Source organism: Lagenorhynchus albirostris, chromosome 3 (assembly GCF_949774975.1).
Source record: "Lagenorhynchus albirostris chromosome 3, mLagAlb1.1, whole genome shotgun sequence".
NCBI classification, from domain to species: domain Eukaryota; kingdom Metazoa; phylum Chordata; class Mammalia; order Artiodactyla; family Delphinidae; genus Lagenorhynchus; species Lagenorhynchus albirostris.
Window position 1 is genome coordinate 152,781,807 of NC_083097.1, and position 12,642 is coordinate 152,794,448.

Below are 12,642 nucleotides of genomic sequence, written 5' to 3' on the forward strand. Positions count from 1 at the left end.
AAATATACATTTCCAGAATCTGATCGCAAAAAAAAAAAAAAAAAGATCCTACAACCCAATCAAACTTACTAATTCTATACAGTTAAATGTACCTTTTGCTAATCTTTTCCTCTCTCCAAATATATACCTGTTACACACAAACACACATGTGAATATCATCCCACGTTTGTAAAGATTTATCAATACTATAGCACTTTGATGTATACTATGAAGCTATATTATGTGATTTAACAGTATTTCGTCATAAGTCTATAGCATAGTTGGTTTGGTCTAAGTAAAAACTTAAAATGAGAAAAAAAAAATGTGAACCATAATACAGTTATTCTTTCAAATTAGCGTCAAGCAAGTTTCTTTGTCCTGTAGTAGAACTTTAATAAATATTTGTGTATTTGAAAAAAAAAAAAAACAAGCAAAACTAAACAATGTATTCTTCAACAACACACATACATACATATGTGGTAAAATATAAAGGAAAGCAAGGAATGATAAAAATTCAGGGCAGGTTTGTCGTGGAGGGTGAGGATGGAGAGGAGGGAGAGGCTTCAAAGGTATTCTTAGAGTTCCATTTCTTAAGACTGGATGTTGGGCACATAAGGGCTCATTTTATTATTTTTATATACATATAACAATACACACTTATACATATATACACATTTATACATATATAAATGTGTATATATACATTTATACACATTTATACATACATATGATTTGTATTGACAAAATATAAAATCTCCTAATAAAAATTTTTAATCGAAACAGAAAGAAGACTATTGATATCTGTAGTAGTTATGAGCAATGAAGATGTTTTTGTCAGTGCTCCATGACAGCCAGGGCAAACACACATGCAGTTTATGCCTGTGGTCTCAGCATCCTCACATGCACCCGCTTTTCACTCAGAAGTTCTGCAGATGGGATATACTAGCAAGAGGACCCTGTGCTCTTGGTGATGGCTGCTGTCACCATTGCTTATCCCAAGATAAACAGAAATGCTAAGGAGAAACAAACGTGGTCTGTGGAATCAGGTAGGTAAAACCTTCCGATTAAATAGTCACTTCTACTTATTTGGAAAGCCTCCCTCAAACTTATTTTCATCATCTGTAAAATGGGCATAAATGTTACCTTGTTAGGTTGACATGAGAATTAAATGAGATTATCTATGCTCAGGATGCAAGGAATGGAAATCTCCTTTTTCAAATTACATTAGAAGAGCTCCAGCATTTGGTGGGAATCTGCTATTACCCTGGGAGGAGGGGAGCCCCAACCTGTTTCTACATCATCCTAAGACTGTCCCAGGCTTACACAGTTATGAGCAATGAGATTTAAACAGACCTAAGAGAAAAATAAATATGATACTATAGTATGTCAGATAGTGAAAATGATAAGAAAAAGCAGGAAAGATGGATAGGAAGTTGGGAGGATTATGGGAGAAGTGGTGGTAAACTGTATCTTCAAATTATGATGTGTTCTATGTAAGATAAGCTTAGATAGGTCACTATCAGTCAATTTTTTTATTCCTTAAAGGGAATAAAGATATTTGAACTATTTGAATTCAAAATCAATTGAATTCAAATATTTGAAGAGTGAATATTAAAACACAGATTAATTGTAAACAAAATAAATCTTTATTCACCTTCTCTCCAGATGGACAGGAAATACTTACATAAAGATGATCAAGAAAATCTGCACTTTGACCTGAACCAAGTACCTTGCATGGTAGTTGGAGTGCTAAATGTGCCAGTTGGCTGAATTGTCCAGCTAAATTTATTTTTTAAAAAAGAAGAACACATCTTTGGAAACATTGTTCTCATCAAACATTAAAATACTAAAATGTTTTTTAAAAAAGAGAGAGCGAGACCTAAGAGACATATCCACCAAATGTAAAGTGTGTATTTTAGGTGGATCCTGATTTGAACCAATCAACTATAAAAATATACTCTTGAGAAAATGAGGAAAACATGAATAAGGACTGGGTATTAAAAGATGCCAAAGTGTGATAATGGTATTGTGACTGGATTAAAATAATTCTTATCCTTTAGACATGAAGCCTAAAATGTATGGATAAATGTTATAACAGCTACAAGTTGCTTTAAAATAACCCAGTGGTGGGAGAGGAGGGGAGGGATAAAGATGGAACAAGAGCAGTCCTGAGATGCTCACTGTAGCTGACTGGTAGGTACAAGGGTGCATTGTTCTCTTTGCGCTACTCTTATTCTGTGTGAAATTTTCCATGGGAGAAGGGAAAGATGGGAGAGGAGGATGGAGGGAGGGAAGCAGGAAGGAAGATCCTTGGAACAATGCCTCGTATCTCTCAGAGCAAGGGTCCAGCTCTGAGAGTGGTTTCTGCTGCCCTCCTGCAGGAGATAACATCACTGGCCAACGAGAACTTCAGAGGAGGGTGGTTTCACACACTATGCCAATTTCACCATTCTGTTGGGGCCAAAACCTACCCAAAGGGCTGCTGTAACAGAATGCAGGGTCTGAGCAGGCCCAGGCATCCATCCCTCGTGGGTTTCACAACCCTGGCCTTTCTCAGTCCCAGGAAACCATGCGCCAGAAGTGGGGCCACTTTCCTTTTTAAACCTCCTGAAAGATCAAACCAGTTCTGATCTTGGGTAGCCTCGACCTGCAGCGGCTTCAAGCAGGATTTTGGTTCCCTGGACAGACCACCAGGGCCAGTGGCCAGAGACAAGGCCCTGGTCCGTCAGCTTTGTAGAAATGAATTCCCACAAAGAGGTGGAAAGTAGTGAAACAAGTAAAGTGTTTATTAGGAGGAAAAATGGTACGTGTGGATAGACACACATGCAGGCTCAGAGAAACAGTCGCACCCTCGTGGTAGTTTGAATCACTATTTATATGGGGGCATTTCTTCTGGGTTTCCTCTGGCCAATCACCTTGCTTTGCCTGGCTCTGAGTCCACATTTGGTTTATCTCAGGGTCCTCCCCTGTGTGCGTGCGCATCCCTTAGCCAAGATGGATTCTAGCGAAGTTGGCTATGGGTAGGTTGACATCACCTACTATGGGGTGGCGCCCCCTCCCTTTTGGCCACCTGAGGAGCCTTTCTGTACGTGTGTAGTCAGGAAGGTCTCCTTAACCTCGAGAATGAGAAATATGTGGTCTCTCTATCTTTTTTCTGGGCAGGGCTCAGCTCCTCTTTCACTCCTGCTATTATCTTCATCTTGGAGTATCTGTCCACAGGGGACAAACTCCAGCTGCTCAGCTTGGGGCCCATCTATCTCCTCTTGAAAAACACCAAACATTTTCATTCCACTCCTTCTGGCACAGCCTGACATCCCTTGAGAAGGAGTTTGGAGCTAAGAACAAGAGCCTGGCCGCCCCACACCCAACCCCAGGCCTCTGCCTCCTCCTGGGAAGGGGAAAGACATGGTGTGGACTCTGGGTGGGGATAATTTTTCCTGATAATTCCTGTTCCTCCCCTATTCTACTTCCCCCAACCAATACAGACAAGGAGACATCTCACTATAGACGTGCCAGGATAAAAGTTAAGTGCCCTTGGGTCCCTGTGTTATAAGTAAAGGGAAACTTTCAGGGAGACTCCAGGTGCTGAATGGGGGCTGTTCATTCCCCCTCCCAACAAGAGCTCCTCACTCAGCCACTGGCTTTTACTGCCCCCTTGTGGTGATTTGCTTCTTATAGACAATCCTGCATTACAGATTTCCCACCCACAAAGCCAAGTCGGTTGGTCCCCTGCAAACCTTGCATTGGGGCAGTCTTCATTAAAGATCAGACATTTCGCTCAGTAGTGAGAAAACTTTCTTCCAAAGAAAGTAAGTACATGAGTATCTTGCAGACAATTTCTTTGCTTCTTTTTTGGGGGGGACCATGCCCTGCAGCTTCTGGGATCTTTGTTACCTGACCAGGGATCGAACGTGGGCCCACGGCAATGAAGGCGCCGAGTCTTAACCACTGTACCGCCAGGGAATTCCCTCTTTGCTTTTTAAAAACGTTAACGGTTGAAATTTTTTTTTTTTTTTTGGTGGTACGCGGGCCTCTCACTGCTGTGGCCTCTCCCGCTGCGGAGCACAGGCTCCGGACACGCAGGCTCAGCGGCCATGGCTCAAGGGCCCAGCCGCTCCGCAGCATGTGGGATCCTCCCGGACCGGGGCACGAACCCGCGTCCCCTGCACCGGCAGGCGGACTCTCAACCACTGCGCCACCAGAGAAACCCAACAGTTGAAATTTTTTAAAACAAAAATTTGGGGAGAAAGAAACCTCATGAGGTGGCTATAGGGAAAGGGGATCAGGAAAATGTTCCCTGCCTCCATATGGGTGAAGGAAGCTCTGTAATTCCTGTAAAAAAATGATGCCCCTCTGGACACTGTGCTTGTTCCTGGCAGGGTCGTGGCTGGATCTAACTTAAACTGAGTCCCCCTAAAACCAAGTTTCCCTGTCAAGTTTATGATTAACCTCTCTATCCAAAACAGTATTCCCTTTCTTGTCCTGCCCCTGTTCCTCTCAGGACTGAAGAGTATCAAAGAAAAGGGGAGACTGAAACTGAGCAGGACCCAGCAGGACCCTCCCAGGTACAAAAGGCCCTCTGTGTCCCCCCTTTCTTGTTTGTAGAAAAAGGCTTTAGTCCCCTACGCCTTCCCTGAGTTCCAAAGAGCAGACTCAAACAGTTACTAATTAGGGAAGTGAGGGAATGCAGAAACAAAGGAAAAGCAGTAAAGAAACAATAGTTCAGTGATAAAGCAGAGTCCTAGCTTCTTCTCAAGGGATATACATAACAATCTGACACACACCTTTGAGCTGTTCTGTAGAAACTAAGACCCCTCCCCCAGGTGGAGGATAGTGACTACTTGCTGACCACCAGCACTAGACTCCAGACTGGTTGGAACCAGAAGGTTGATGATTCACATTCCAGAAACATCACCCTATTACCTCATCACCAACCAATCAGAAGTAAGTCATACACCCTAGAGCCCTCACCCCAAATGTTGCCTTTAAAAATCCTTCCCTGAAAGCCATTGGGGAGTTTGGGTCTTTTCAGCACAAGCTGCCCCTTCTCCCTGCTTGGTGTCCTACAAATAAATGCTGAACTTTCCTTCACTACAAGCGGGTGTTGGTGATTGTCTTTGGTGAATGTCAGGTTAAAACAGGAGGGAAGGAGGCAGGACACAACCTTTAAAAGAATGACATTACCAGAGGACATGACATAAACTGATTAGAACCAAATAGGTCCAAGATGGCGGACAAGTCAACTTCCACTAGACTTTAAGCCTCAGGATATGCTCATTGTAACACATCAGCAAGCTAAATGACACACACACAGGCAACATGACAATTCCAAGGCCAACCATAAAGGTCAAAAAGTAGGCAGTGGGGACATCCCTGGTGGCACAGTGATTAAGAATTCGCCTGCCAATGCAGGGGACACGGGTTTGAGCCCTGGTCCGGGAAGATCCCACATGCCGTCCGTGCACCACAACTACTGAGCCTACGCTCTAGAGCCTGCGAATCACAACTACTGAAGCCCACGTGCCTAGAGCCCGTGCTCTGCAAAGAGAGAAGCCACCGCAATGAGAAGCCCATGCACTGCAACGAAGACCCAATGCAGCCAAAAATAAATTAATTAAAAAAAAAAAAGTAGGCAATGGCCTAATTTCTGGAAATCCCCACCTCTTCCCCAAAATAACTGGAATACTCCTCCCACTCATTAGCATATGAAATTACCCACCCTTATAAAAACTGACAACCCCATACCCTGGGGCCACTCTCACCTTCTGAGACGGCCCACACTCTGTCTGTGGAGTGTGTTTCTCTCTAAATAAATTCACTTCTTACCCATCACTTTGTCTCTCACTGAATTCTTTCTGACAAGACATCGAGAACCTGAGCTTCATTAAGTCCTGAGACCAGGTGTGTGATCTCAGTTAAAAGACCGTGGGTTCAAGTCCCAAAGTGAGTTACATGGTTTCAGTTTTAGACCCCAGGGTGAGGACACAGACAAATGATTTGATGAAACCTGTTTATGGTTTGCTGCTTTCTGTCCTGTGTGGGCTGGTTCTCAGAACACCAAAGAGCAGGACTATCCCCGACCATTCCATACGTCTTACGCCTGAGCAGATAGTGCCAGAACATTGCGAAGTATTCCAATTTACACCCAGAGGCCCTCAACTAGAAACACATCCATCTTCTTCATAACCGTAAGTTTAAGTGTCTGATAGTTGGGTTATTTTTATTTTTATTTTTTTGTTTCAAACTAGTTTATTTAGGGGTTCCATTTTCACTCCTCAATAGATTTTATGTATTTCTCACATGCTTTTTCACTCATTAGTTCATCTAGTTCTGAAGGGTTACTGAGTGTCATCTTCATCAGCCAACCATCTTCATAACAAGATTTGTTGACAAGTCCTGGATTTTCTGCTAGAGCTTCATTAATTTCAGTTACTTCTCCTGATAGAGGAGACTAGAGTTCACTAGCAGCTTTCACACTTTCCAAAGCACCAAATTCCTCTTGTTTGTTCAATTTTGTCCCAACTTCAGGCAGACTACAGTAAACAACATCTCCCAAAGCTTCCTGTGCAAAACTGCTGATTCCCACTGTTCCAACACCGTTTTCTGTTGTTACCCATTCATGTTTGTCTGTGAATTTACGACCCGACAGCAGAACGGGACCGGTGCGCAGCGCCCGGACGGCGCCCGCCCGCAGTCCCCAGGGCCGCGGCGGGCAGGGCGAGTTGGGCACAGAGATGGCGCGCGGGCTGCAGACCGCAGACCGCGGCCCACACGCTCCGCGCCCCTCGCAGCGCCATGTTCGCAGGGGTGCAGAAGGTCTCCGCACAGCATCTAGAGCACCCCCGGCTGGAGGGGGCGGGGCCCCCAGCTGGGTTCTTTTTAAGTTGTAATGCAAGTGCCTGACTTAAGCTCTTGATTGCATCCACTCCAAAGACTGCCATGTGAACAAACATATTGCCAGCCACACAATTAGATAAAGATCTAGGCTGACCCCATTAAGTTCCTCTGTTTTAAAGATCTTTGGTTTGGCCACTTGCTTTTCTCTCCCTGAGTTTTAATTCCTGCTCTTACGTTTTACAGTCACTACTAGGCCCCCACCTTCAACCCCAATAAAAGCAGAACAAGCCCATTCTCTCTCTCTTTCTCTCTCTCTCCCCCAACGACCTTCTGTGGCCTCAGGCATGCTGTGTACCCTCCAGAACTTGTAAGTAATAAACTTGGTTTACTTGTTTCATAGTTTCTTGATGGTTATGGCTGAGGGCGTCTTGCACTCATAATAAGAACCACAAGGGCTGGTCCAGCCACATTAAGGATAGAAAGCAGAGACCTGCACAAAACAATAGCTTTGCCCAAAGGTGACTTCTCTCTAAGCTTCTGATATTCACTATGAACACTGTGTGCATGTAAGCAGTGCTTATCCATGACTTGGAGGAAAGCTTGCCTTTCTGACTCTTGCTGCCACAGCAATCTTGGAGAGACCAAGCTAGAGAGACTGGAGTCTCAGGAGGGAGCCCAGTAAAGTGGAAACACTCAGGCTGGGCAGCTGGAGAGTCCCATATCATAACTCCATGTCCTTGGGAAACCAATTTAACCTCAGAAGGCTCTTTCATCATCTGTAAACGAGACAGGACACCAGCACCCACCTCAAGGAGTGCTGGGGTGATACACGTGAGGATGGTTGAGATCTGCTCACACCACTGCTTAGACATGCAGAGAAAATGTGGTCAAGTACATCTTCTACACAAGTCCTGGGGGTTGGGGTGCCAAGACTATAGTTTGGCATCTCAATCTCCTCTGGTCCAAACCTTCTCTTCCAAGTTCCTTTCCAAGTACAACTTTGGGTTTTTTTGTTTGTTCGTTTGTTTGTTTTCCAAGTGCAACTTTGAATCAGGAATTGTTTAACAGTCTCTTTTGAACAACAGTCTGTTTCAAATGAATTTTCTGTCACTTGGATGGAAACGATACTGTATCCCATCCTTGTGCACCTCTCCAAAATGGTACCTGGGTACACATGAATGTGGGAGAAGGGCCAGGGATCCACTGGAGGTCCCCGGGTCCATGCTGACTCCTGCAGTAAAGAGTCAATCTGGTTTGGTCTGGCCGTGAACAAGTGACCACTATAGGGTGACTGGTCCCATCTGATCTTTGGGCCACTACTGAAGTCTCTGTGTCCAGTCATTTGCCTGTGACAATGAAGGCCATGCGCCTTGCAGCCCTTCTGTCCTCACCCCAGACATTTGCTGACCCACTTTGCTGACTATCAGGCTCCCCTATTGTGGTTTCACCCTGAAAATGAATTAAACAAAACATATGCCTCTTAAGTCCCTTGCCTCTCTCTGCCCCTCTTCGTCCCTCATTCTGTGGGGGCGGGAGGAAAGGACATCCTGGACCTCCCTGGTTATAGGCCCTTCTGCCCAGGAGTCTTAGTGGAATCTCTGTGCACCATGGAAGAACCTCTATGATCTGGCCCACCGTTTTCTAAACTGAGACTGTTCACTAAGTATTCCCAGCCCTCTGCCTTCCAGGACCACACTTCCTGCCCTCTGTGCTGAGTAGGCCATGTGACTATTCTGGCAGCAACAAGACCAAACATGTGTCACTTCCCCTCACAACTCAGAACCACCCACCAAACCATAATGGATGTCAAGTGTGAGTGAGAAACCTTTGTTACAAGCCACTAAGTCATTGGGATTGTTATTATAGCATAGCCTAGATGATCCTGACTGATACACTTATATAGCTCCTAAAAGAAGCTTTTAAAAACGGTGTGTACCCTCTTGCACACTTTTAAGATGACATCTAAAAATTTCACTAAACATTTAAATGGTTGCAAGGGATATAATTTCCATCTATTGTAAATACTAATATTTTAAATAAAAACTGTTACATCAGCCTTCTAAAATATCCAATGGAATCTAAATATTGAAACACATTCTTACCCACTATCATCAGTTGTTTAAATCCATGAACAAGCTCTTCTTCAACATTTGGAAATTTTACATTTTTTCCTTCTTCTCCTTGAATTCATGTTTCCATTCCACATCCTCTGTATATCTTCACCATAAGGCAATATATTTTTAGGCTTTAAAGTCTTTTATCCACCACCTTATCAAACTTAGCTATAACAAAAAAGGCATGTAAATTGAAATTTTGAAGTTTACTTTATTCCCTGTCAACCATAAATCCTAAGTGTTAAACATATCTTCTGAATTGAATTATTATTACAAATAGAATTAATACAAAATTGACCAAAACAATATAAATATAAGTTTTGATGAATAATTCTTAAACATAGAAAGCATCTTTTAGCAGGGAGGGGCAAGATAGATGGAGGGGATTAAGAGGTACAAACTATGTGTAAAATAAATAAGCTACAAGGACATATGGTACAGCACAGGGAATATAGCCAATATTTTATAATAAATGGAGTATAATCTTTTTTTTGGAGTATAATCTTTAAAATTTTTGAATCACTATGTTGTACACCTGAAACATATAATATTGTAAATCAACTATACCTCTATTAAAAAAAAAAGAAAGCATCTTTTGTTGATGTATATACAGTCATCCCTCAGTATCTGTGGGAAATTGGTTCTAGGATGCCCACAGATACCAAAACCTGAGAGTGCTCAAGTCCCTTATATGAAATGTATTTGCATACAACCTACGCACACCCTCTATCCTCCCTCCCATATACTTTAAATCATCTCTAGATTACTTATAATACCTAATACAATGTAAAGGCTATGTAAATAGTTGCCAATGCAGCAAATTCAAGTTTTGCTTTCTGGAACTTTCTGGAATTTTTTTTACCCTGAATATTTTTGATCAGTAGCTGGGTGAATCTACAGATGTGCAACCCTCGAATACAAAGGGCTGACTACACTGCAAAAAACTAATTGACCTGGTGCTAAAATTCTTTCTTATAATAGAAATAGAAAATACCAAACATTTTATAAGATGAAGACTGTAATAAGGCTATTCTATATTATTTGATAAAACAGGTTGACTCCATTTTTTAATAACACAAAGAATCTGAAAGAAATATCATAGAAATATCATCCATGAGTTTCAGCCAATATGTCTTGAAAATGTTGGTATTCCCGGAGAACATGAGCATGGCTCAGCATCACTGCCCCCTGCTGTGCCCGCTGTTCACAGGCTTGTCCACCAGCTGAGGACGCTTCTAAGGATGAGCACTGAGAACACAGGAGCTGCTTCCCAGGGAGGCGTAATTCCTACTGTGCTCTCTTTGCTTCGCTCCTGGGGGATTCCTTCAAGTGCAAAGCATTTTTAGGCAAAAGGAGAGGTGGATAAGAGATGGAGAGATCTTAAATGTTCTCATCACAAGAAAAAAGAAATTGTAACTATGTATGGTGACAGATGTTAACTAGACTTGTGGTGATCATTTTGTAATATATATAAATATTGAAATGTTGACACCTGAAACTAATATAATGTTATGTCAATCATATTTCAATTAAAAAAAAGAGAGAGAGGGGCTTCCCTGGTGGCGCAGTGGTTAAGAATTCGCCTGCCAATGCAGGGGACACGGCTTGAAGCCCTGGTCCAGGAAGATCCCACATGCCACGGAGCAACTAAGCCTGTGCACCACAACTACTGAGCCTGCGCTCTGGAGCCCACGAGCCACAACTACTGAAGTCCGTGTGCCACAACTACTGAAGCCTGCGCGCCTAGATCCTGTGTTCCGCAATGAGAAGCCACCGCAATGAGAAGCCCTCATACCGCAACGAAGAGAAGCCCCCACTCGCGGCAACTAGAGAAAGCCTGCTCACAGCAACGGAAGACCCAATGCAGCCAATAAATAAATAAATTAATTAATTAATTAAATCTATTTAAAAAAGAGAGAGAGAGAGAGGTGGAAAAAGCAAAGAGATTAAAAATCGCCACAACTCCCTGAACCCCAAGCTCGCATACATCTTTCTCCAGAACTTCCCAATATGACCAAAATTCCTTACTTTATATTTAAGAGAGGTATGTGTAAGAGAAGAAGCCCTGCAGAACCCTTGAGTAATCATCAGAGGAGCAACCCCACAGAGGGAGATCTGGGGTGGGTGTCACATGTGAGAGGAGTAGTCACCTCAGAGGCTTTTACAGGCAGATCAACTTTAGGAAAGAAGTCATATGGAAGCTGAGATTCTGAATACTGACTCCCTTGAAACTATCTATGTACCTGGGATACAATTTAGGTACATAAAATATGATGTGATTGGAACATTTTCTGGCACTACCCAAATTTTCAAGATACAATGACTAAAAACTCATGGATATATCTTTTACAAGAGTTTTTTCAGATTCCACGTATTAGTTGAAGTAGTGAAAACTATTTTCTGGTTTCCCTGCCCACACTCCCTCCTGGAAAGACTCTGTGCACCCCAGGAGTTTTGTGCACCTTGTTTGAAGATCTCTGAACTTGTCGACCTGGCCTGGGAACTAAAGAAATTTACAAAATCCTTTTTCCTTTCTACCTGCTGGCTCTCAGCTCCGGGCTGGACTTAAAGCTTTGCATTCCAGCAGCAGGACCAAGGCAAAAAATGTCTTTGGCAGTTCATATTCAAGGGAATGCAAGAGAAAAAAAATCACAATGATACAATTCAAAACTCTTGTCCCCATTACACCTGTAAAGTGCTTCCTGCAGTGAGTGACAAGTAGAAAGTAGTAAATAAAGGACAGTGTCAAGCAGACACATCTCACATGCATGCACCTCAGTCCAAGCCTGGCTCTAGGTTCAAATGCTATTGCAGGCATTTAGGAACTTGGTGCAGAGTTGCTGCTGCTGAGCTAACAAAATAAGGTTCATAAGGAAAGCCTTTCTCCCCAGATATGAACTGTGTACCTACCACATGCCAGCCCCAATGCCTGTTCTGTCGTCTAACTGCTCAAGGACATCACTGTGGCTTCAGGCTCTATGACATAAAGGTGGAAGGTCCATGGTGGGTGGGCTGGGAGGCTGCCAGCCATCCTGGGTGGTTGCTCAAGTCTTCCTTCCCAGGTGGGAAGCTGAAATCTAAAGAAAAGGCAGAGAAAGGTTCAGAGAAGAGGAAGACCTCCCTTCTGCCCAATCCAGCTAGAAGTCCCTGGAGAGCGGGCCACCTCTTTGCTAACCCCCAGCATCCAGCAGGTGAAGGAACTCAAGATCTGGAGTCAGGCAGACCTGGGTACCCACATGGCCCTGCCTTGCCCACCATCATGACCAGGCCAGTCACTGACCGCTCTGCCGTGGAGGTCTGCACTGGCACATGGGGATTAGACACACCTTGTCTGATTCTCACAGCCATTGACCCAATGATTAAGCAGGACACCCAACAAAGAGCTGCCACCTGGCTCATCCTGGCTGCTCCAGATTTGTGGCCCCCATGCCCTCTCACCTTAGTTTTATAACCCAACTCATGTTGAGACAGCCTCTTCCCATATCTGATTTCATCCTCACCACCATCTGGAGAGCTACTTTTCCATTATCTCCACAGGATGAAGGTGGGACTCTCCCAGGTTAAGACATCTGTCTGTAAACTATTAAGAGGCAACTCTACCCCTCTAACCTCATTCTGTCCCACTGTGGAAACTGTCCTTTCCATTGGCCCATAACTGAATCGTGAGAAAGACAAAGACTTTATGAGTACAGATATTTTCTCCCATAAAATC

General features: G+C 43.5%; 1 long non-coding RNA gene and 1 pseudogene across 3 annotated transcripts in view; both read right to left on the reverse strand.

Annotated features, from left to right (window-relative positions):
- Nucleotides 1-435: 435 nt before the first annotated feature.
- The window catches only part of LOC132517341 (uncharacterized), a 36,265-nt gene continuing 24,058 nt past the window's right edge, over nt 436-12,642 (reverse strand). The window contains exons 2-5 of one of the 3 annotated variants that reach the window (XR_009539712.1): nt 11,841-12,007; nt 8,919-9,098; nt 1,664-1,758; nt 436-992 (exon numbers count right to left, since the gene is read on the reverse strand). This is a non-coding gene — a long non-coding RNA (uncharacterized LOC132517341). Of the gene's footprint in view, nt 1,759-8,918; nt 9,099-11,840; nt 12,008-12,642 lie in introns of all 3 variants that reach the window. The other 2 variants (XR_009539710.1, XR_009539711.1) reach the window with 2 other exon arrangements.
- Nucleotides 6,241-6,776, reverse strand: LOC132518614 (glycine cleavage system H protein, mitochondrial-like; annotated as a pseudogene).